The sequence below is a fragment of the Cornus florida genome, unplaced genomic scaffold (assembly GCF_030987335.1).
Source record: "Cornus florida cultivar Cherokee Brave unplaced genomic scaffold, ASM3098733v1 CherokeeBrave_3.0.0_Hap2_Chr10, whole genome shotgun sequence".
Taxonomy (NCBI): Eukaryota; Viridiplantae; Streptophyta; class Magnoliopsida; order Cornales; family Cornaceae; genus Cornus; species Cornus florida.
The window spans coordinates 7030054-7054473 of NW_026775580.1; positions in this window are offsets into that span (position 1 = coordinate 7030054).

The window sequence follows — 24420 nt, forward strand, 5'->3', positions numbered from 1 at the left end:
TCAATCCTAATGCACTGAAAATGTCTGGTGACATAATTTGTACCTTGATTGAGGTATTTTGATTTAAAGATTCTTTCTTTAGTTATTAAAACACTCTTCGCGACTTCATAGGGAAATCGAATAAATTAAACTCAAAATTCTCATTTTCTTTCGAGGATTCAATCTTTTTTCATTAAAAAGATCTAGTGAAATAATAGGTACGTTGATTGAGGTAATTTCATTCGAAGATTACTTCTTTACTCATTAAAACACTCTTCGTGATGTCAAAGGTAACTCGAATTAGTTTAGCTCAAAACTCTCATCTTCTTTCAATGATTTAATCTTTATACATTAGAATGGTTTAGTGACATAATAGGTACTTTGATTGAGTTATTTTCATTCAAATATTCAATCTTTAGTCATTAAAACACTCTTCGCGACTGCATAGGGAACTCGAATAAGTTAAACTCAGAACTTACATTTTCTTTCAAAGATTATAAATTAAAAAGGTCAAGTGACATAATAGGTATCTTGATTCAGATAATTTCATTCAAAGATTCAATCTTTACTTATTAAAGTACTCTTCGAGACATCAAAGGAAACTTGAATAAGTTTATCTCAAAAATCTTATTTTCTTTCATAGATTCCATCTTTATACATTAAAAATGTCTAGTGACATAATGGGTACATTAATTGAAGTATTTTCATCCAAAGATTCAATCTTTATTCACTAAAACACTCTTCAGGACTTCATAGGGAACTCGAATAAGTTAAACTCAAACTCTCATTTTCTTTCGTAGATTCAAACTTTATACATTAAAAAGATCTAGTGACATAATTGGTACCGTGAATGAGGTAATTTGATTCAAAGATTTAATCTTTCCTCATTAAAACACTCTTCGTGATGTCAAAGCCAACTCGAATAAGTTGCACACAAAACACTAATTTTCTTCTAAAGATTCAATATTTATACATTAAAAAAGGTCTAGTGACATAAAGGGTATCTTTATTGTGGTATTTTCATTCAAAGATGCAATATTTAGTCATTAAAACACTCTTCGGGACTTCGTAGGGAACTCAAATAAGTTAAACTCAAAACTCTATTTTTCTTTCGTATATTCAATTTTATACATTAAAAAGGTCTAGTGACACAATCGGTACCCTGAATTAGGTAATTTAATTCCAAGATTCAATCTTTACGCAATAAAACACTCTTCGTGATGTCAAAGGGAACTTGAATAAGTTCAACAGAATATACTAATTTTCTTCCAAAGATTTAATCTTTATACATTAAAAAAGCTCTAGTGCATAATGAGTATCTTTATTGAGGTATTTTCATTCAAAGATGCAATATTTTACTCATTAAAACACTCATCGTGACGTCAAAGGGAATTCAAATATTCAATGTTTAGTCCTTAGAACACTCTTCGTGACTTTAAAAGGAATTCGAATCAGTTTAACTCAAAACTCTCATTTTCTTTCGAAGATTTAATCTTTATACATTAAAAATGTCTAGTGACATAGGAGGTACTTTGATTGAGGTATTTTCATTCAAAGATTCAATCTTTAGTCATTAAAATACCCTACGCGACTTCATATGAAAACTCGAATAGGTTAAACTCAAAACTATCATTTTCTTTCAAAGATTCTCCCTTTATGTATTAAAACGGCCTAGTGACATAGTAGGTACCTTGAGTGAGGTAATTTCATTCAAAGATTCAATTTTACTCATTAAAACACTCTTCGTGACGTCAAGAGGAACTCGAATAAGTTTAACTCAAAATAATCATTTTCTATCAAAGATTTAATCTTTATACATTAAAATATTCTAGGGACAAAATATGTACCTTAATTGAGGAATTTTCTTTCAAGGATTCCATCTTCACTCATTAAAACACCCTTCGGGACGTCAAAGGAAACTTGAATAAATTTAAATCAAAACTCTCATTTTATTTCAAAGATTCAATCTTTATATATTAAAAACGTCTAGTGACATAATGGGTACCTTGATTGAAATATTTTCATTCAAAGATTCAATCTTTGGTCATTAAAACACTCTTCGACATTTCGTTGGGAACTCGAATAAGTTAAACTCAAAACTCTCATTTTTTTCCAAAGTTTCAACCTTTTTACATTAAAAAGGTTTATTGACATAATAGGTACCTTAATTGAGGAGATTTCATTCAAAGATTCTATCTTTACTCCTTAAAACACTCTTCGTGATGTCAAAGGTAACTCGGATAAGTTTAACACAAAACTCTCATTTTATTTCAAAGATTTCATCTTTATATAATAAAAAAGCCTAGTGACATAATAAATACCATGATTGAGGTAATTTCATTCAAAGATTCAATCTTTGTCCATTAAAACACGCTACGCGACTTCGTAGGAACTCGAATAAGTTAAACTCAAAACTCTCGTTTTCTTTAAAAGATTCAATCTTTAAACATTAAAAAGGTCAAGTGACTTAATAGGTACCTGGATTGAGGTAATTTCATTCCAACATTCAATCTTTACTCATTAAAACTCACTTCGCGACGTCAAAGGGAACTCAAATAAGTTGAACTCAAAACTCTCATCTATTTTGAAAGATTCAATCTTTACGCATTAAAAAGGCTAGTGACAAAATTTATACCTTGATTGAGGTATTTTGATTCAAAGATTCATTCTTTAGTCATTAAAACACTCTTCACCACTTCATAGGGAAATCGAATAAGTTAAACTCAAAATTCTCATTTTGTTTCAAGGATTCAATCTTTATTCATTAAAAAGGTCTAGTGACATAATATGTTCCTTGATTGAGGCAATCTCATTCAAAGATTTCATCTTTACTCATTAAAACACTCTTTGTGATGTCAAAGGTAACTCGAACAAGTTTAACTCAAAACTCTCATCTTCTTTCAAAGATTTAATCTTTATACATTAAAATGGTCTAGTGACATAATAGGTATCTTGATTCAGGTAATTTCATTCAAAAATTCAATCTTTACTCATTAAAGTACTCTTCGTGACATCAAAGGAAACTTGAATAAGTTTATCTCAAAACTCTTATTTTCTTTCATAGATTCCATCTTTATACATTAAAAACGTCTAGTGACATAATGGGTACATTGATTGAAGTATTTTCATCCAAAGATTCAATCTTTATTCACTGAAACACTCTTCAGGACTTCATAGGGAACTCGAATAAGTTAAACTCAAAACTCTCATTTTCTTTCGTAGATTCAATCTTTATACATTAAAAAGATCTAGTGACATAATAGGTACCGTGAATGAGGTAATTTGATTCAAAGATTCAATCTTTACTCATTAAAACACTCTTCGTGATGTCAAAGCCAACTCGAATAAGTTGCACACAAAACACTAATTTTCTTCCAAAGATTCAATATTTATACATTAAAAAAGGTCTAGTGACATAAAGGGTATCTTTATTGTGGTATTTTCATTCAAAGATGCAATATTTAGTCATTAAAACACTCTTCGGGACTTCGTAGGGAACTCGAATAAGTTAAACTCAAAACTCTCATTTTCTTTCGTATATTCAATTTTATACATTAAAAAGGTCTAGTGACACAAACGGTACCCTGAATTAGGTAATTTCATTCCAAGATTCAATCTTTACGCAATAAAATACTCTTCGTGATGTCAAACGGAACTCGAATAAGTTCAACAGAAAACATTAATTTTCTTCCAAAGATTTAATCTTTATACATTAAAAAAGCTCTAGTGCATAATGGGTATCTTTATTGAGGTATTTTCATTCAAAGATGCAATATTTTACTCAAAACTCTCATTTTTATTCATTAAAAAGGTCTAGTGACGTAATATGTTCCTTGATTGAGGCAATCTCATTCAAAGATTTCATCTTTACTCATTAAAACACTCTTTGTGATGTCAAAGGAAACTCGAACAAGTTTAACTCAAAACTCTCATCTTCTTTCAAAGATTTAATCTTTATACATTAAAATGGTCTAGTGACATAATAGGTACTTTGATTGAGGTATTTTCGTTCAAATATTCAATCTTTAGTCATTAAAACACTCTTCGCGACTGCTTTAGGAACTCGAATAAGTTAAACTCAGTACTCACATTTTCTTTCAAAGATGCAATCTTTATAAATTAAAAAGGTCGAGTGACATAATAGGTATCTCGATTCAAGTAATTTCATTTAAAGATTCAATCTTTACTCATTAAAGTAATCTTCGTGACGTCAAAGGGAACTTGAATAAGTTTAACTCAAAACTCTTATTTTCTTTCAAAGATTCAATCTTCATATACTAAAAACGTCTAGTGATATAACGGGTACCTTGATTGAGGTATTTTTCATTCAAAGATTCAATCTTTAGTCATTAGAACACTCTTCGGGACTTCATAGGGAACTCGAATAAGTTAAACTCAAAACTCTCATTCCAAAATTCAACCTATACTCGTTAAAACACTCTTCGTGGCATCCAAGGGAACTCGAATAAGTTGAACTCAAAACTCTCATCTTCTTTCAAAGATTCAATCCTAATGCATTGAAAATGTCTGGTGACATAATTTGTACCTTGATTGAGGTATTTTGATTTAAAGATTCTTTCTTTAGTTATTAAAACACTCTTCGCGACTTCATAGGGAAATCGAATAAATTAAACTCAAAATTCTCATTTTGTTTCGAGGATTCAATCTTGTTTCATTAAAAAGATCTACTGAAATAATAGGTTCGTTGATTGAGGTAATTTCATTCGAAGATTCCTTCTTTACTCATTAAAACACTCTTCGTGATGTCAAAGGTAACTCGAATAAGTTTAGCTCTAAACTCTCATCTTCTTTCAAAGATTTAATCTTTATACATTAGAATGGTTTAGTGACATAATAGGTACTTTGATTGAGTTATTTTCATTCAAAAATTCAATCTTTAGTCATTAAAACACTCTTCGCGACTGCATAGGGAACTCGAATAAGTTAAACTCAGAACTTACATTTTCTTTCAAAGATTATAAATTAAAAAGGTCAAGTGACATAATAGGTATCTTGATTCAGGTAATTTCATTCAAAGATTCAATCTTTACTCATTAAAGTACTCTTCGTGACATCAAAGGAAACTTGAATAAGTTTATCTCAAAACTCTTATTTTCTTTCATAGATTCCATCTTTATACATTAAAAACGTCTAGTGACATAATGGGTACATTGTTTGAAGTATTTTCATCCAAAGATTCAATCTTTATTCACTACAACACTCTTCAGGACTTCGTAGGGAACTCGAATAAGTTAAACTCAAAACTCTCATTTTCTTTCGTAGATTCAATCTTTATACATTAAAAAGATCTAGTGACATAATAGGTACCGTGAATGAGGTAATTTGATTCAAAGATTCAATCTTTACTCATTAAAACACTCTTCATGATGTCAAAGCCAACTCGAATAAGTTGCACACAAAACACTAATTTTCTTCCAAAGATTCAATATTTATATTTTAAAAAAGGTCTAGTGACATAAAGGGTATCTTTATTGTGGTATTTTCATTCAAAGATGCAATATTTAGTCATTAAAACACTCTTCGGGACTTCGTAGGGAACTCGAATAAGTTAAACTCAAAACTCTCATTTTCTTTCGTATATTCAATTTTATACATTAAAAAGGTCTAGTGACACAATCGGTACCCGGAATTTGGTAATTTCATTCCAAGATTCAATCTTTACGCAATAAAACACTCTTCGTGATGTCAAAGGGAACTCGAATAAGTTCAACAGAAAACACTAATTTTCTTCCAAAGATTTAATCTTTATACATTAAAAAAGCTCTAGTGCATAATGGGCATCTTTATTGAGGTTATTTCATTCAAAGATGCAATATTTTACTCATTAAAACACTCATCGTGACGTCAAAGGGAATTGAAAGATTCAATGTTTACTCCTTAGAACACTCTTCGTGACTTTAAAAGGAATTCGAATCAGTTTAACTCAAAACTCTCATTTTCTTTCGAAGATTTAATCTTTATACATTAAAAATGTCTAGTGACATAGGAGGTACTTTGATTGAGGTATTTTCATTCAAAGATTCAATCTTTAGTCATTAAAATACTCTACGCGACTTCATAAGAAAACTCGAATAGGTTAAACTCAAAACTATCATTTTCTTTCAAAGATTCTCCCTTTATGTATTAAAACGGCCTAGTGACATAGTAGGTACCTTGAGTGAGGTAATTTCATTCAAAGATTCAATTTTACTCATTAAAACACTCTTCGTGACGTCAAGGGGAACTCGAATAAGTTTAACTCAAAACAATCATTTTCTATCAAAGATTTAATCTTTATACATTAAAATGTTCTAGTGACAAAATATGTACCTTAATTGAGGAATTTTCATCCAAGGATTCAATCTTCACTCATTAAAACACCCTTCGGGACGTCAAAGGGAACTTGAATAAATTTAACTCAAAACTCTCATTTTATTTCAAAGATTCAATCTTTATATATTAAAAACGTCTAGTGACATAATGGGTACCTTGATTGAAATATTTTCATTCAAAGATTCAATCTTTGGTTATTAAAACACCCTTCGACATTTCATTGGGAACTCGAATAAGTTAGACTCAAAACTCTCATTTTTTTCCAAAGTTTCAACCTTTTTACATTAAAAGGTTTATTGACATAATAGGTACCTTAATTGAGGAGATTTCATTCAAAGATTCTATCTTTACTCCTTAAAACACTCTTCGTGATGTTAAAGGTAACTCGGATAAGTTTAACTCAAAAATCTCTTTTTATTTCAAAGATTTCATCTTTATACATTAAAAAGGCCTAGTGACATAATAGATACCATGATTGAGGTAATTTCATTCAAAGATTCAATCTTTGTCCATTTAAACACGCTACGCGACTTCGTAGGGAACTCGAATAAGTTAAACTCAAAACTCTCATTTTCTTTAAAAGATTCAATCTTTAAACATTAAAAAGGTCAAGTGACTTAATAGGTACCTAGATTGAGGTAATTTCATTCCAACATTCAATCTTTACTCATTAAAACTCTCTTCGCGACGTCAAAGCGAACTCGAATAAGTTGAACTCAAAACTCTCATCTATTTTGAAAGATTCAATCTTTACGCATTAAAAAGGCTAGTGACAAAATTTATACCTTGATTGAGGTATTTTGATTCAAAGATTGATTCTTTAGTCATTAAAACATTCTTCACGGCTTCATAGGGAAATCTAATAAGTTAGACTCAAAATTCTCATTTTCTTTCAATGATTCAATCTTTATTCATTAAAAAGGTCTAGTGACATAATATGTTCCTTGATTGAGGCAATCTCATTCAATGATTTCATCTTTACTCATTAAAACACTCTTTGTGATGTCAAAGGTAACTCGAACAAGTTTAACTCAAAACTCTCATCTTCTTTCAAAGATTTAATCTTTATACATTAAAATGGTCTAGTGACATAATAGGTACTTTGATTGAGGTATTTTCGTTCAAAGATTCAATCTTTAGTCATTAAAACACTCTTCACGACTGCTTTAGGAACTCGAATAAGTTAAACTCAGTACTCACATTTTCTTTCAAAGATGCAATCTTTATAAATTAAAAAGGTCGAGTGACATAATAGGTATCTCGATTCAAGTAATTTTTTTTAAAGATTCAATCTTTACTCATTAAAGTACTCTTCGTGACGTCAAAGGGAACTTGAATAAGTTTAACTCAAAACTCTTATTTTCTTTCAAAGATTCAATCTTCATATACTAAAAACGTCTAGTGATATAACGGGTACCTTGATTGAGGTATTTTTCATTCAAAGATTCAATCTTTAGTCATTAGAACACTCTTCGGGACTTCATAGGGAACTCTAATAAGTTAAACTTAAAACTCTCATTCCAAAATTCAACCTTTACTCGTTAAAACACTCTTCGTGGCATCCAAGGGAACTCGAATAAGTTGAACTCAAAACTCTCATCTTCTTTCAAAGATTCAATCCTAATGCATTGAAAATGTCTGGTGACATAATTTGTACCTTGATTGAGGTATTTTGATTTAAAGATTCTTTCTTTAGTTATTAAAACACTCTTCGCGACTTCATAGGGAAATAGAATAAATTAAACTCAAAATTCTCATTTTGTTTCGAGGATTCAATCTTTTTTCATTAAAAAGATCTAGTGAAATAATAGGTTCGTTGATTGAGGTAATTTCATTCGAAGATTCCTTCTTTACTCATTAAAACACTCTTCGTGATGTCAAAGGTAACTCGAATAAGTTTAGCTCAAAACTCTCATCTTCTTTAAAAGATTTAATCTCTATACATTATAATGGTTTAGTGACATAATATGTACTTTGATTGAGTTATTTTCATTCAAATATTCAATCTTTAGTCATTAAAACACTCTTCGCTACTGCATAGGGAACTCGAATAAGTTAAACTCAGAACTTACATTTTCTTTCAAAGATTATAAATTAAAAAGGTCAAGTGACAAAATAGGTGTCTTGATTCAGGTAATTTCATTCAAAGATTCAATCTTTACTCATTAAAGTACTCTTCGTGACATCAAAGGAAACTTGAATAAGTTTATCTCAAAACTCTTATTTTCTTTCATAGATTCCATCTTTATACATTAAAAACGTCTAGTGACATAATGGGTACATTGATTGAAGTATTTTCATCCAAAGATTCAATCTTTATTCACTAAAACACTCTTTAGGACTTCATAGCGAACTCGAATAAGTTAAACTCAAAACTCTCATTTTCTTTCGTAGATTCAATCTTTATACATTAAAAAGATCTAGTGACATAATAGGTACCGTGAATGAGGTAATTTGATTCAAAGATTCAATCTTTACTCATTAAAACGCTCTTCGTGATGTCAAAGCCAACTCGAATAAGTTGCACACAAAACACTAATTTTCTTCCAAAGATTCAATATTTATTATACATTAAAAAAGGTCTAGTGACATAAAGGGTATCTTTATTGTGGTATTTTCATTCAAAGATGCAATATTTAGTCATTAAAACACTCTTCGGGACTTCGTAGGGAACTCGAATAAGTTAAACTCAAAACTCTCATTTTCTTTCGTATATTCAATTTTATACATTAAAAAGGTCTAGTGACACAATCGGTACCCTGAATTAGGTAATTTCATTCCAAGATTCAATCTTTACGCAATAAAACACTCTTCGTGATGTCAAGGGGAACTCGAATAAGTTCAACAGAATACACTAATTTTCTTCCAAAGATTTAATCTTTATACATTAAAAAAGCTCTAGTGCATAATGGATATCTTTATTGAGATATTTTCATTCAAAGATGCAATATTTTACTCATTAAAACACTCATCGTGACGTCAAAGGGAATTCAAAGATTCAATGTTTACTCCTTAGAACACTCTTCGTGACTTTAAAAGGAATTCGAATCAGTTTAACTCAAAACTCTCATTTTCTTTCGAAGATTTAATCTTTATACATTAAAAATGTCTAGGGACATAGGAGGTACTTTGATTGAGGTATTTTCATTCAAAGATTCAATCTTTAGTCATTAAAATACTCTACGCGACTTCATATGAAAACTCGAATAGGTTAAACTCAAAACTATCATTTTCTTTCAAAGATTCTCCCTTTATGTATTAAAACGGCCTAGTGACATAGTAGGTACCTTGATTGAGGTAATTTCATTCAAAGATTCAATTTTACTCATTAAAACACTCTTCGTGACGTCAAGGGGAACTCGAATAAGTTTAACTCAAAACAGTCATTTTCTATCAAAGATTTAATCTTTATACATTAAAATGTTCTAGTGACAAAATATGTACCTTAATTGAGGAATTTTCATCCAAGGATTCAATCTTCACTCATTAAAACACCATTCGGGACGTCAAAGGGAACTTGAATAAATTTAACTCAAAACTCTTATTTTATTTCAAAGATTCAATCTTTATATATTAAAAACGTCTAGTGACATAATGGGTACCTTTATTGAAATATTTTCATTCAAAGATTCAATCTTTGGTCATTAAAACACTCTTCGACATTTCATTGGGAACTCGAATAAGTTAAATTCAAAACTCTCATTTTTTTCCAAAGTTTCAACCTTTTTACATTAAAAAGGTTTATTGACATAATAGGTACCTTAATTGAGGAGATTTCGTTCAAAGATTCTATCTTTACTCCTTAAAACACTCTTCGTGATGTCAAAGGTAACTCGGATAAGTTTAACTCAAAACTCTCATTTTATTTCAAAGATTTCATCTTTATACATTAAAAAGGCCTAGTGACATAATAGATACCATGATTGAGGTAATTTCATTCAAAGATTCAATCTTTGTCCATTAAAACACGCTACGCGACTTCGTAGGGAAGTCGAATAAGTTAAACTCAAAACTCTCATTTTCTTTAAAAGATTCAATCTTTAAACATTAAAAAGGTCAAGTGACTTAATAGGTACCTGGATTGAGGTAATTTCATTCCAACATTCAATCTTTACTCATTAAAACTCTCTTCGCGACGTCAAAGCGAACTCGAATAAGTTGAACTCAAAACTCTCATCTATTTTGAAAGATTCAATCTTTACGCATTAAAAAGGCTAGTGACAAAATTTATACCTTGATTGAGGAATTTTGATTCAAAGATTCATTCTTTAGTCATTAAAACACTCTTCGCGACTTCATAGGGAAATCGAATAAGTTAGACTCAAAATTCTCATTTTGTTTCAAGGATTCAATCTATATTCATTAAAAAGGTCTAGTGATATAATATGTTCCTTGATTGAGGCAATCTCATTCAAAGATTTCATCTTTACTCATTAAAACGCTCTTTGTGATGTCAAAGGTAACTCGAACAAGTTTAACTCAAAACTCTCATCTTCTTTCAAAGATTTAATCTTTATACATTAAAATGGTCTAATGACATAATAGGTACTTTGATTGAGGTATTTTCGTTCAAAGATTCAATCTTTAGTCATTAAAACACTCTTCGCGACTGCTTTAGGAACTCGAATAAGTTAAACTCAGTACTCACATTTTCTTTCAAAGATGCAATCTTTATAAATTAAAAAGGTCGAGTGACATAATATGTATCTCGATTCAAGTAATTTCATTTAAAGATTCAATCTTTACTCATTAAAGTACTCTTCGTGACGTCAAAGGGAACTTGAATAAGTTTAACTCAAAACTCTTATTTTCTTTCAAAAATTCAATCTTCATATACTAAAAACGTCTAGTGATATAACGGGTACCTTGATTGAGGTATTTTTCATTCAAAGATTCAATCTTTAGTCATTAGAAAACTCTTCGGGACTTCATAGGGAACTCGAATAACTTAAACTCAAAACTCTCATTCCAAAATTCAACCTTTACTCGTTAAAACACTCTTCGTGGCATCCAAGGGAACTCGAATATGTTGAACTCAAAACTCTCATCTTCTTTCAAAGATTCAATCCTAATGCATTGAAAATTTCTGGTGACATAATTTGTACCTTGATTGAGGTATTTTGATTTAAAGATTCTTTCTTTAGTTATTAAAACACTCTTCGCGACTTCATAGGGAAATCGAATAAATTAAACTCAAAATTCTCATTTTGTTTCGAGGATTCAATCTTTTTTCATTAAAAAGATCTAGTGAAATAATAGGTTCGTTGATTGAGGTAATTTCATTCGAAGATTCCTTCTAGACTCATTAAAACACTCTTCGTGATGTCAAAGGTAACTCGAATAAGTTTAGCTCAAAACTCTCATCTTCTTTCAAAGATTTAATCTTTATACATTAGAATGGTTTAGTGACATAATAGGTACTTTGATTGAGTTATTTTCATTCAAATATTCAATCTTTAGTCATTAAAATGCTCTTCGCGACTGCATAGGGAACTCGAATAAGTTAAACTCAGAACTTACATTTTCTTTCAAAGATTATAAATTAAAAAGGTCAAGTGACATAATAGGTATCTTGATTCAGGTAATTTCATTGAAAAATTCAATCTTTACTCATTAAAGTACTCTTCGTGACATCAAAGGAAACTTGAATAAGTTTATCTCAAAACTCTTATTTTCTTTCATAGATTCCATCTTTATACATTAAAAACGTCTAATGACATAATGGGTACATTGATTGAAGTATTTTCATCCAACGATTCAATCTTTATTCACTAAAACACTCTTCAGGACTTCATAGGGAACTCGAATAAGTTAAACTCAAAACTCTCATTTTCTTTCGTAGATTCAATCTTTATACATTAAAAAGATCTAGTGACATAATAGGTACCGTGAATGAGGTAATTTGATTCAAAGATTCAATCTTTACTCATTAAAACACTCTTCGTGTTGTCAAAGCCAACTCGAATAAGTTGCACACAAAACACTAATTTTCTTCCAAAGATTCAATATTTATACATTAAAAAAGGTCTAGTGACATAAAGGGTATCTTTATTGTGGTATTTTCATTCAAAGATGCAATATTTAGTCATTAAAACACTCTTCGGGACTTCGTAAGGAACTCGAATAAGTTAAACTCAAAACTCTCATTTTCATTCGTATATTCAATTTTATACATTAAAAAGGTCTAGTGACACAATCGGTACCCTGAATTAGGTAATTTCATTCCAAGATTTAATCTTTACGCAATAAAACACTCTTCGTGATGTTAAAGGGAAGTCGAATAAGTTCAACAGAAAACACTAATTTTCTTCCAAAGATTTAATCTTTATACATTAAAAAAGCTCTAGTGCATAATGGGTATCTTTATTGAGGTATTTTCATTCAAAGATGCAATATTTTAGTCATTAAAACACTCATCGTGACGTCAAAGGGAATTCAAAGATTCAATGTTTACTCCTTAGAACACTCTTCGTGACTTTAAAAGGAATTCGAATCAGTTTAACTCAAAACTCTCATTTTCTTTCGAAGATTTAATCTTTATACATTAAAAATGTCTAGGGACATAGGAGGTACTTTGATTGAGGTATTTTCATTCAAAGATTCAATCTTTAGTCATTAAAATACTCTACGCGACTTCATATGAAAACTCGAATAGGTTAAACTCAAAACTATCATTTTCTTTCAAAGATTCTCCCTTTATGTATTAAAACGGCCTAGTGACATTGTAGGTACCTTGATTGAGGTAACTTCATTCAAAGATTCAATTTTACTAATTAAAACACTATTCGTGACGTCAAGGGGAACTCGAATAAGTTTAACAAAAAAACAATCATTTTCTATCAAAGATTTAATCTTTATACATTAAAATGTTCTAGTGACAAAATATGTACCTTAATTGAGGAATTTTCATCCAAGGATTCAATCTTCACTCATTAAAACACCATTCGGGGCGTTAAAGGGAACTTGAATAAATTTAACTCAAAACTCTCATTTTATTTCAAAGATTCAATCTTTATATATTAAAAACGCCTAGTGACATAATGGGTACCTTTATTAAAATATTTTCATCCAAAGATTCAATCTTTGGTCGTTAAAACACTCTTCGACATTTCATTGGGAACTCGACTAAGTTAAACTCAAAACTCTCATTTTTTTCCAAAGTTTCAACCTTTTTACATTAAAAAGGTTTATTGACATAATAGGTACCTTAATTGAGGAGATTTCATTCAAAGATTCTATCTTTACTCCTTAAAACACTCTTCGTGATGTCAAAGGTAACTCGGATAAGTTTAACTCAAAACTCTCATTTTATTTCAAAGATTTCATCTTTATACATTAAAAAGGCCTTGTGACATAATAGATACCATGATTGAGGTAATTTCATTCAAAGATTCAATCTTTGTCCATTAAAACACGCTACGCGACTTCGTAGGGAAGTCGAATAAGTTAAACTCAAAACTCTCATTTTCTTTAAAAGATTCAATCTTTAAACATTAAAAAGGTCAAGTGACTTAATAGGTACCTGGATTGAGGTAATTTCATTCCAACATTCAATCTTTACTCATTAAAACACTCTTCGCGACGTCAAAGCGAACTCGAATAAGTTGAACTCAAAACTCTCATCTATTTTGAAAGATTCAATCTTTACGCATTAAAAAGGCTAGTGACAAAATTTATACCTTGATTGAGGTATTTTGATTCAAAGATTCATTCTTTAGTCATTAAAACACTCTTCGCGACTTCATAGGGAAATCGAATAAGTTAGACTCAAAATTCTCATTTTGTTTCAAGGATTCAATCTATATTCATTAAAAAGGTCTAGTGACATAATATGTTCCTTGATTGAGGCAATCTCATTCAAAGATTTCATCTTTACTCATTAAAACACTCTTTGTGATGTCAAAGGTAACTCGAACAAGTTTAACTCAAAACTCTCATCTTCTTTCAAAGATTTAATCTTTATACATTAAAATGGTCTAGTGACATAATAAGTACTTTGATTGAGGTATTTTCGTTCAAAGATTCAATCTTTAGTCATTAAAACACTCTTCGCGACTGCTTTAGGAACTCGAATAAGTTAAACTCAGTTCTCACATTTTCTTTCAAAGATGCAATCTTTATAAATTAAAAAGGTCGAGTGACATAATAGGTATCTCGATTCAAGTAATTTCATTTAAAGATTCAATCTTTACTCATTAAAGTACTCTTCGTGACGTCAAAGGGAACTTGAATAAGTTTAACTCAAAACTCTTATTTTCTTTCAAAGATTCGATCTTCATATACTAAAAACATCTAGTGATATAACGGGTACCTTGATTGAGGTATTTTTCTTTCAAAGATTCAATCTTTAGTCATTAGAACACTCTTCGGGACTTCATAGGGAACTCGAATAAGTTAAACTCAAAACTCTCATTCCAAAATTCAACCTTTACTCGTTAAAACACTCTTCGTGGCATCCAAGGGAACTCGAATAAGTTGAACTCAAAACTCTCATCTTCTTTCAAAGATTCAATCCTAATGCATTGAAAATGTCTGGTGACATAATTTGTACCTTGATTGAGGTATTTTGATTTAAAGATTCTTTCTTTAGTTATTAAAACACTCTTCGCGACTTCATAGGGAAATCGAATAAATTAAACTCAAAATTCTCATTTTGTTTCAAGGATTCAATCTTTTTTCATTAAAAAGATCTAGTGAAATAATAGGTTCGTTGATTGAGGTAATTTCATTCGAAGATTCCTTCTTTACTCATTAAAACACTCTTCGTGATGTCAAAGGTAACTCGAATAAGTTTAGCTCAAAACTCTCATCATCTTTCAAAGATTTAATCTTTATACATTAGAATGGTTTAGTGACATAATAGGTACTTTGATTGAGTTATTTTCATTCAATATTCAATCTTTAGTCATTAAAACGCTCTTCGCGACTGCATAGGGAACTCGAATAAGTTAAACTCAGAACTTACATTTTCTTTCAAAGATTATAAATTAAAAAGGTCAAGTGACATAATAGGTATCTTGATTCAGGTAATTTCATTCAAAAATTCAATCTTTACTCATTAAAGTACTCTTCGTGACATCAAAGGAAACTTGAATAAGTTTATCTCAAAACTCTTATTTTTCTTTCATAGATTCCATCTTTATACATTAAAAACGTCTAGTGACATAATAGGTATATTGATTGAAGTATTTTCATCCAAAGATTCAATCTTTATTCACTAAAACACCTTTCAGGACTTCATAGGGAACTCGAATAAGTTAAACTCAAAACTCTCATTTTCTTTCGTAGATTCAATCTTTATACATTAAAAAGATCTAGTGAGATAATAGGTACCGTGAATGAGGTAATTTGATTCAAAGATTCAATCTTTACTCATTAAAACACTCTTCGTGATGTCAAAGCCAACTCGAATAAGTTGCACACAAAACACTAATTTTCTTCCAAAGATTCAATATTTATACATTAAAAAAGGTCTAGTGACATAAAGGGTATCTTTATTGTGGTATTTTCATTCAAAGATGCAATATTTAGTCATTAAAACACTCTTCGGGACTTCGTAGGGAACTCGAATAAGTTAAACTGAAAACTCTCATTTTCATTCGTATATTCAATTTTATACATTAAAAAGGTCTAGTGACACAATCGGTACCCTGAATTAGGTAATTTCATTCCAAGATTTAATCTTTACGCAATAAAACACTCTTCGTGATGTCAAAGGGAAGTCGAATAAGTTCAACAGAAAACCCTAATTTTCTTCCAAAGATTTAATCTTTATACATTAAAAAAGCTCTAGTGCATAATGGGTATCTTTATTAAGGTATTTTCATTCGAAGATGCAATATTTTAGTCATTAAAACACTCATTGTGATGTTAAAGGGAATTCAAAGATTCAATGTTTACTCCGTAGAACACTCTTCGTGACTTTAAAAGGAATTCGAATCAGTTTAACTCAAAACTCTCATTTTCTTTCGAAGATTTAATCTTTATACATTAAAAATGTCTAGTGACATAGGAGGTACTTTGATTGAGGTATTTTCATTCAAAGATTCAATCTTTAGTCATTAAAATACTCTACGCGACTTCATATGAAAACTCGAATAGGTTAAACTCAAAACTATCATTTTCTTTCAAAGATTCTCCCTTTATGTATTAAAACGGCCTAGTGACATAGTAGGTACCTTGATTGAGGTAATTTCATTCAAAGATTCAATTTTACTCATTAAAACACTCTTCGTGACGTCAAGGGGAACTCGAATAAGTTTAACTCAAAACAATCATTCTCTATCAAAGATTTAATCTTTATACATTAAAATGTTCTAGTGACAAAATATGTACCTTAATTGAGGAATTTTCATCCAAGGATTCAATCTTCACTCATTAAAACACCATTCGGGACGTCAAAGGGAACTTGAATAAATTTAACTCAAAACTCTCATTTTATTTCAAAGATTCAATCTTTATATATTAAAAACGTCTAGTGACATAATGGGTACCTTTATTGAAATATTTTCATTCAAAGATTCAATCTTTGGTCATTAAAACACTCTTCGACATTTCGTTGGGAACTCGAATAAGTTAAACTGAAAACTCTCATTTTTTTCCAAAGTTTCAACCTTTTTACATTAAAAAGGTTTATTGACATAATAGGTACCTTAATTGAGGAGATTTCATTCAAAGATTCTATCTTTACTCCTTAAAACACTCTTCGTGATGTCAAAGGTAACTCGGATAAGTTTAACTCAAAACTCTCATTTTATTTCAAAGATTTCATCTTTATACATTAAAAAGGCCTAGTGACATAATAGACACCATGATTGAGGTAATTTCATTCAAAGATTCAATCTTTGTCCATTAAAACACGCTACGCGACTTCGTAGGGAACTCGAATAAGTTAAACTCAAAACTCTCATTTTCTTTAAAAGATTCAATCTTTAAACATTAAAAAGGTCAAGTGACTTAATAGGTACCTAGATTGAGGTAATTTCATTCCAACATTCAATCTTTACTCATTAAAACTCTCTTCGCGACGTCAAAGCGAACTCGAATAAGTTGAACTCAAAACTCTCATCTATTTTGAAAGATTCAATCTTTACGCATTAAAAAGGCTAGTGACAAAATTTATACCTTGATTGAGGAATTTTGATTCAAAGATTCATTCTTTAGTCATTAAAACACTCTTCGCGACTTCATAGGGAAATCGAATAAGTTAGACTCAAAATTCTCATTTTGTTTCAAGGATTCAATCTATATTCATTGAAAAGGTCTAGTGACATAATATGTTCCTTGATTGAGGCAATCTCATTCAAAGATTTCATCTTTACTCATTAAAACACTCTTTGTGATGTCAAAGGTAACTCGAACAAGTTTAACTCAAAACTCTCGTCTTCTTTCAAAGATTTAATCTTTATACATTAAAATGGTCTAGTGACAAAATAGGTACTTTGATTGTGGTATTTTCGTTCAAAGATTCAATCTTTAGTCATTAAAAGACTCTTCGCGACTGCTTTAGGAACTCGAATAAGTTAAACTCAGTACTCACATTTTCTTTCAAAGATGCAATCTTTATAAATTAAAAAGGTCGAGTCACATAATAGGTATCTCGATTCAAGTAATTTCATTTAAAGATTCAATCTTTACTCATTAAAGTACTCTTCGTGACGTCAAAGGGAACTTGAATAAGTTTAACTCAAAACTCTTATTTACTTTCAAAGATTCAATCTTCATATACTAAAAACGTCTAGTGATATAACGGGTACCTTGATTGAGGTATTTTTCATTCAAAGATTCAATCTTTAGTCATTAGAACACTCTTCGGGACTTCATAGGGAACTCGAATAAGTTAAACTTAAAACTCTCATTCCAAAATTCAACCTTTACTCGTTAAAACACTCTTCGTGGCATCCAAGGGAACTCGAATAAGTTGAACTCAAAACTCTCATCTTCTTTCAAAGATTCAATCCTAATGCATTGAAAATGTCTGGTGACATAATTTGTACCTTGATTGAGGTATTTTGATTTACAGATTCTTTCTTTAGTTATTAAAACACCCTTCGCGACTTCATAGGGAAATCGAATAAATTAAACTCAAAATTCTCATTTTGTTTCGAGGATTCAATCTTTTTTCATTAAAAAGATCTAGTGAAATAATAGGTTCATTGATTGAGGTAATTTCATTCGAAGATTCCTTCTTTACTCATTAAAACACTCTTCGTGATGTCAAAGGTAACTCGAATAAGTTTAGCTCAAAACTATCATCTTCTTTCAAAGATTTAATCTTTATAAATTAGAATGGTTTAGTGACATAATAGGTACTTTGATTGAGTTATTTTCATTCAAATATTCAATCTTTAGTCATTAAAACACTCTTCGCGACTGCATAGGGAACTCGAATAAGTTAAACTCCGAACTTACATTTTCTTTCAAAGATTATAAATTAAAAAGGTCAAGTGACATAATAGGTATCTTGATTCAGGCAATTTCATTCAAAAATTCAATCGTTACTCATTAAAGTACTCTTCATGACATCAAAGGAAACTTGAATAAGTTTATCTCAAAACTCTTATTTTCTTTCATAGATTCCATCTTTATACATTAAAAACGTCTAGTGACATAATGGGTACATTGATTGAAGTATTTTCATCCAAAGATTCAATCTTTATTCACTAAAACACTCTTCAGGACTTCATAGGGAACTCGAATAAGTTAAACTCAAAACTCTCATTTTCTTTCGTAGATTCAATCTTTATACATTAAAAAGATCTAGTGACATAATAGGTACCGTGAATGAGGTAATTTGATTCAAAGATTCAATCTTTACTCATTAAAACACTCTTCGTGATGTCAAAGCCAACTCGAATAAGTTGCACACAAAACACTAATTTTCTTCCAAAGATTCAATAATTATACATTAAAAAAGGTCTAGTGACATAAAGGGTATCTTTATTGTGGTATTTTCATTCAAAGATGCAATATTTAGTCATTAAAACACTCTTCGGGACTTCGTAGGGAACTCGAATAAGTTAAACTCAAAACTCTCATTTTCATTCGTATATTCAATTTTATACATTAAAAAGGTCTAGTGACACAATCGGTACCCTGAATTAGGTAATTTCATTCCAAGATTTAATCTTTACGCAATAAAACACTCTTCGTGATGTCAATGGGAAGTCGAATAAGTTCAACAGAAAACACTAATTTTCTTCCAAAGATTTAATCTTTATACATTAAAAAAGCTCTAGTGCATAATGGGTATCTTTATTGAGGTATTTTCATTCAAAGATGCAATATTTTAGTCATTAAAACACTCATCGTGACGTTAAAGGGAATTCAAAGATTCAATGTTTACTCCTTAGAACACTCTTCGTGACTTTAAAAGGAATTCGAATCAGTTTAACTCAAAACTCTCATTTTCTTTCGAAGATTTAATCTTTATACATTAAAAATGTCTAGTGACATAGGAGGTACTTTGATTGAGGTATTTTCATTCAAAGATTCAATCTTTAGTCATTAAAATACTCTACGCGACTTCATATGAAAACTCGAATAGGTTAAACTCAAAACTATCATTTTCTTTCAAAGATTCTCCCTTTATGTATTAAAACGGCCTAGTGACATAGTAGGTACCTTGATTGAGGTAATTTAATTCAAAGATTCAATTTTACTCATTAAAACACTCTTCGTGACGTCAAGGGGAACTTGAATAAATTTAACTCAAAACAATCATTTTCTATCAAAGATTTAATCTTTATACATTAAAATGTTCTAGTGACAAAATATGTACCTTAATTGAGGAATTTTCATCCAAGGATTCAATCTTCACTCATTAAAACACCATTCGGGACGTCAAAGGGAACTTGAATAAATTTAACTCAAATCTCTCATTTTATTTCAAAGATTCAATCTTTATATATTAAAAACGTCTAGTGACATAATGGGTACCTTTATTGAAATATTTTCATTCAAAGATTCAATCTTTGGTCATTAAAACACTCTTCGACATTTCATTGGGAACTCGAATAAGTTAAACTCAAAACTCTCATTTTTTTCCAAAGTTTCAACCTTTTTACATTAAAAAGGTTTATTGACATAATAGGTACCTTAATTGAGGAGATTTCATTCAAAGATTCTATCTTTACTCCTTAAAACACTCTTCGTGATGTCAAAGATAACTCGGATAAGTTTAACTCAAAACTCTCATTTTATTTCAAAGATTTCATCTTTATACATTAAAAAGGCCTAGTGACATAATAGATACCATGATTGAGGTAATTTCATTCAAAGATTCAATCTTTGTCCATTAAAACATGCTACGCGACTTCGTAGGGAACTCGAATAAGTTAAACTTAAAACTCTCATTTTCTTTAAAAGATTCAATCTTTAAACATTAAAAATGTCAAGTGACTTAATAGGTACCTGGATTGGGGTAATTTCATTCCAACATTCAATCTTTACTCATTAAAACTCTCTTCGCGACGTCAAAGCGAACTCGAATAAGTTGAACTCAAAACTCTCATCTATTTTGAAAGATTCAATCTTTACGCATTAAAAAGGCTAGTGACAAAATTTATACCTTGATTGAGGTATTTTGATTCAAAGATTCATTCTTTAGTCATTAAAACACTCTTCGCGACTTCATAGGGAAATCGAATAAGTTAGACTCAAAATTCTCATTTTGTTTCAAGTATTCAATCTATATTCATTAAAAAGGTCTAGTGACATAATATGTTCCTTGATTGAGGCAATCTCATTCAAAGATTTCATCTTTACTCATTAAAACACTCTTTGTGATGTCAAAGGTAACTCGAACAAGTTTAACTCAAAACTCTCATCTTCTTTCAAAGATTTAATCTTTATACATTAAAATGGTCTAGTGACAAAATAGGTACTTTGATTGAGGTATTTTCGTTCAAAGATTCAATCTTTAGTCATTAAAACACTCTTCGCGACTGCTTTAGGAACTCGAATAAGTTAAACTCAGTACTCACATTTTCTATCAAAGATTCAATCTTTATAAATTAAAAAGGTCGAGTGACATAATAGGTATCTCGATTCAAGTAATTTCATTTAAAGATTCAATCTTTACTCATTAAAGTACTCTTCATGACGTCAAAGGGAACTTGAATAAGTTTAACTCAAAACTCTTATTTTCTTTCAAAGATTCAATCTTCATATACTAAAAACGTCTAGTGATATAACGGGTACCTTGATTGAGGTATTTTTCATTCAAAGATTCAATCTTTAGTCATTAGAACACTCTTCGGGACTTCATAGGGAACTCGAATAAGTTAAACTCAAAACTCTCATTCCAAAATTCAACCTTTACTCGTTAAAACACTCTTCGTGGCATCCAAGGGAACTCGAATAAGTTGAACTCAAAACTCTCATCTTCTTTCAAAGATTCAATCCTAATGCATTGAAAATGTCTGGTGACATAATTTGTACCTTGATTGAGGTATTTTGATTTAAAGATTCTTTCTTTAGTTATTAAAACACTCTTCGCGACTTCATAGGGAAATCGAATAAATTAAACTCAAAATTCTCATTTTGTTTCGAGGATTCAATCTTTTTTCATTAAAAAGATCTAGTGAAATAATAGGTTCGTTGATTGAGGTAATTTCATTCGAAGATTCCTTCTTTACTCATTAAAACACTCTTCGTGATGTCAAAGGTAACTCGAATAAGTTTAGCTCAAAACTATCATCTTCTTTCAAAGATTTAATCTTTATAAATTAGAATGGTTTAGTGACATAATAGGTACTTTGATTGAGTTATTTTCATTCAAATATTCAATCTTTAGTCATTAAAACACTCTTCGCGACTGCATAGGGAACTCGAATAAGTTAAACTCAGAACTTACATTTTCTTTCAAAGATTATAAATTAAAAAGGTCAAGTGACATAATAGGTATCTTGATTCAGGCAATTTCATTCAAAAATTCAATCGTTACTCATTAAAGTACTCTTCATGACATCAAAGGAAACTTGAATAAGTTTATCTCAAAACTCTTATTTTCTTTCATAGATTCCATCTTTATACATTAAAAACGTCTAGTGACATAATGGGTACATTGATTGAAGTATTTTCATCCAAAGATTCAATCTTTAATCACTAAAACACTCTTCAGGACTTCATAGGGAACTCGAATAAGTTAAACTCAAAACTCTCATTTTCTTTCGTAGATTCAATCTTTATACATTAAAAAGATCTAGTGACACAATAGGTACCGTGAATGAGGTAATTTGATTCAAAGATTCAATCTTTACTCATTAAAACACTCTTCGTGATGTCAAAGCCAACTCGAATAAGTTGCACACAAAACACTAATTTTCTTCCAAAGATTCAATAATTATACATTAAAAAAGGTCTAGTGACATAAAGGGTATCTTTATTGTGGTATTTTCATTCAAAGATGCAATATTTAGTCATTAAAACACTCTTCGGGACTTCGTAGGGAACTCGAATAAGTTAAACTCAAAACTCTCATTTTCATTCGTATATTCAATTTTATACATTAAAAAGGTCTAGTGACACAATCGGTACCCTGAATTAGGTAATTTCATTCCAAGATTTAATCTTTACGCAATAAAACACTCTTCGTGATGTCAATGGGAAGTCGAATAAGTTCAACAGAAAACACTAATTTTCTTCCAAAGATTTAATCTTTATACATTAAAAAAGCTCTAGTGCATAATGGGTATCTTTATTGAGGTATTTTCATTCAAAGATGCAATATTTTAGTCATTAAAACACTCATCGTGACGTTAAAGGGAATTCAAAGATTCAATGTTTACTCTTTAGAACACTCTTCGTGACTTTAAAAGGAATTCGAATCAGTTTAACTCAAAACTCTCATTTTCTTTCGAAGATTTAATCTTTATACATTAAAAATGTCTAGTGACATAGGAGGTACTTTGATTGAGGTATTTTCATTCAAAGATTCAATCTTTAGTCATTAAAATACTCTACGCGACTTCATATGAAAACTCGAATAGGTTAAACTCAAAACTATCATTTTCTTTCAAAGATTCTCCCTTTATGTATTAAAACGGCCTAGTGACATAGTAGGTACCTTGATTGAGGTAATTTAATTCAAAGATTCAATTTTACTCATTAAAACACTCTTCGTGACGTCAAGGGGAACTTGAATAAATTTAACTCAAAACAATCATTTTCTATCAAAGATTTAATCTTTATACATTAAAATGTTCTAGTGACAAAATATGTACCTTAATTGAGGAATTTTCATCCAAGGATTCAATCTTCACTCATTAAAACACCATTCGGGACGTCAAAGGGAACTTGAATAAATTTAACTCAAATCTCTCATTTTATTTCAAAGATTCAATCTTTATATATTAAAAACGTCTAGTGACATAATGGGTACCTTTATTGAAATATTTTCATTCAAAGATTCAATCTTTGGTCATTAAAACACTCTTCGACATTTCATTGGGAACTCGAATAAGTTAAACTCAAAACTCTCATTTTTTTCCAAAGTTTCAACCTTTTTACATTAAAAAGGTTTATTGACATAATAGGTACCTTAATTGAGGAGATTTCATTCAAAGATTCTATCTTTACTCCTTAAAACACTCTTCGTGATGTCAAAGGTAACTCGGATAAGTTTAACTCAAAACTCTCATTTTATTTCAAAGATTTCATCTTTATACATTAAAAAGGCCTAGTGACATAATAGATACCATGATTGAGGTAATTTCATTCAAAGATTCAATCTTTGTCCATTAAAACACGCTACGCGACTTCGTAGGGAACTCGAATAAGTTAAACTTAAAACTCTCATTTTCTTTAAAAGATTCAATCTTTAAACATTAAAAATGTCAAGTGACTTAATAGGTACCTGGATTGAGGTAATTTCATTCCAACATTCAATCTTTACTCATTAAAACTCTCTTCGCGACGTCAAAGCGAACTCGAATAAGTTGAACTCAAAACTCTCATCTATTTTGAAAGATTCAATCTTTACGCATTAAAAAGGCTAGTGACAAAATTTATACCTTGATTGAGGTATTTTGATTCAAAGATTCATTCTTTAGTCATTAAAACACTCTTCGCGACTTCATAGGGAAATCGAATAAGTTAGACTCAAAA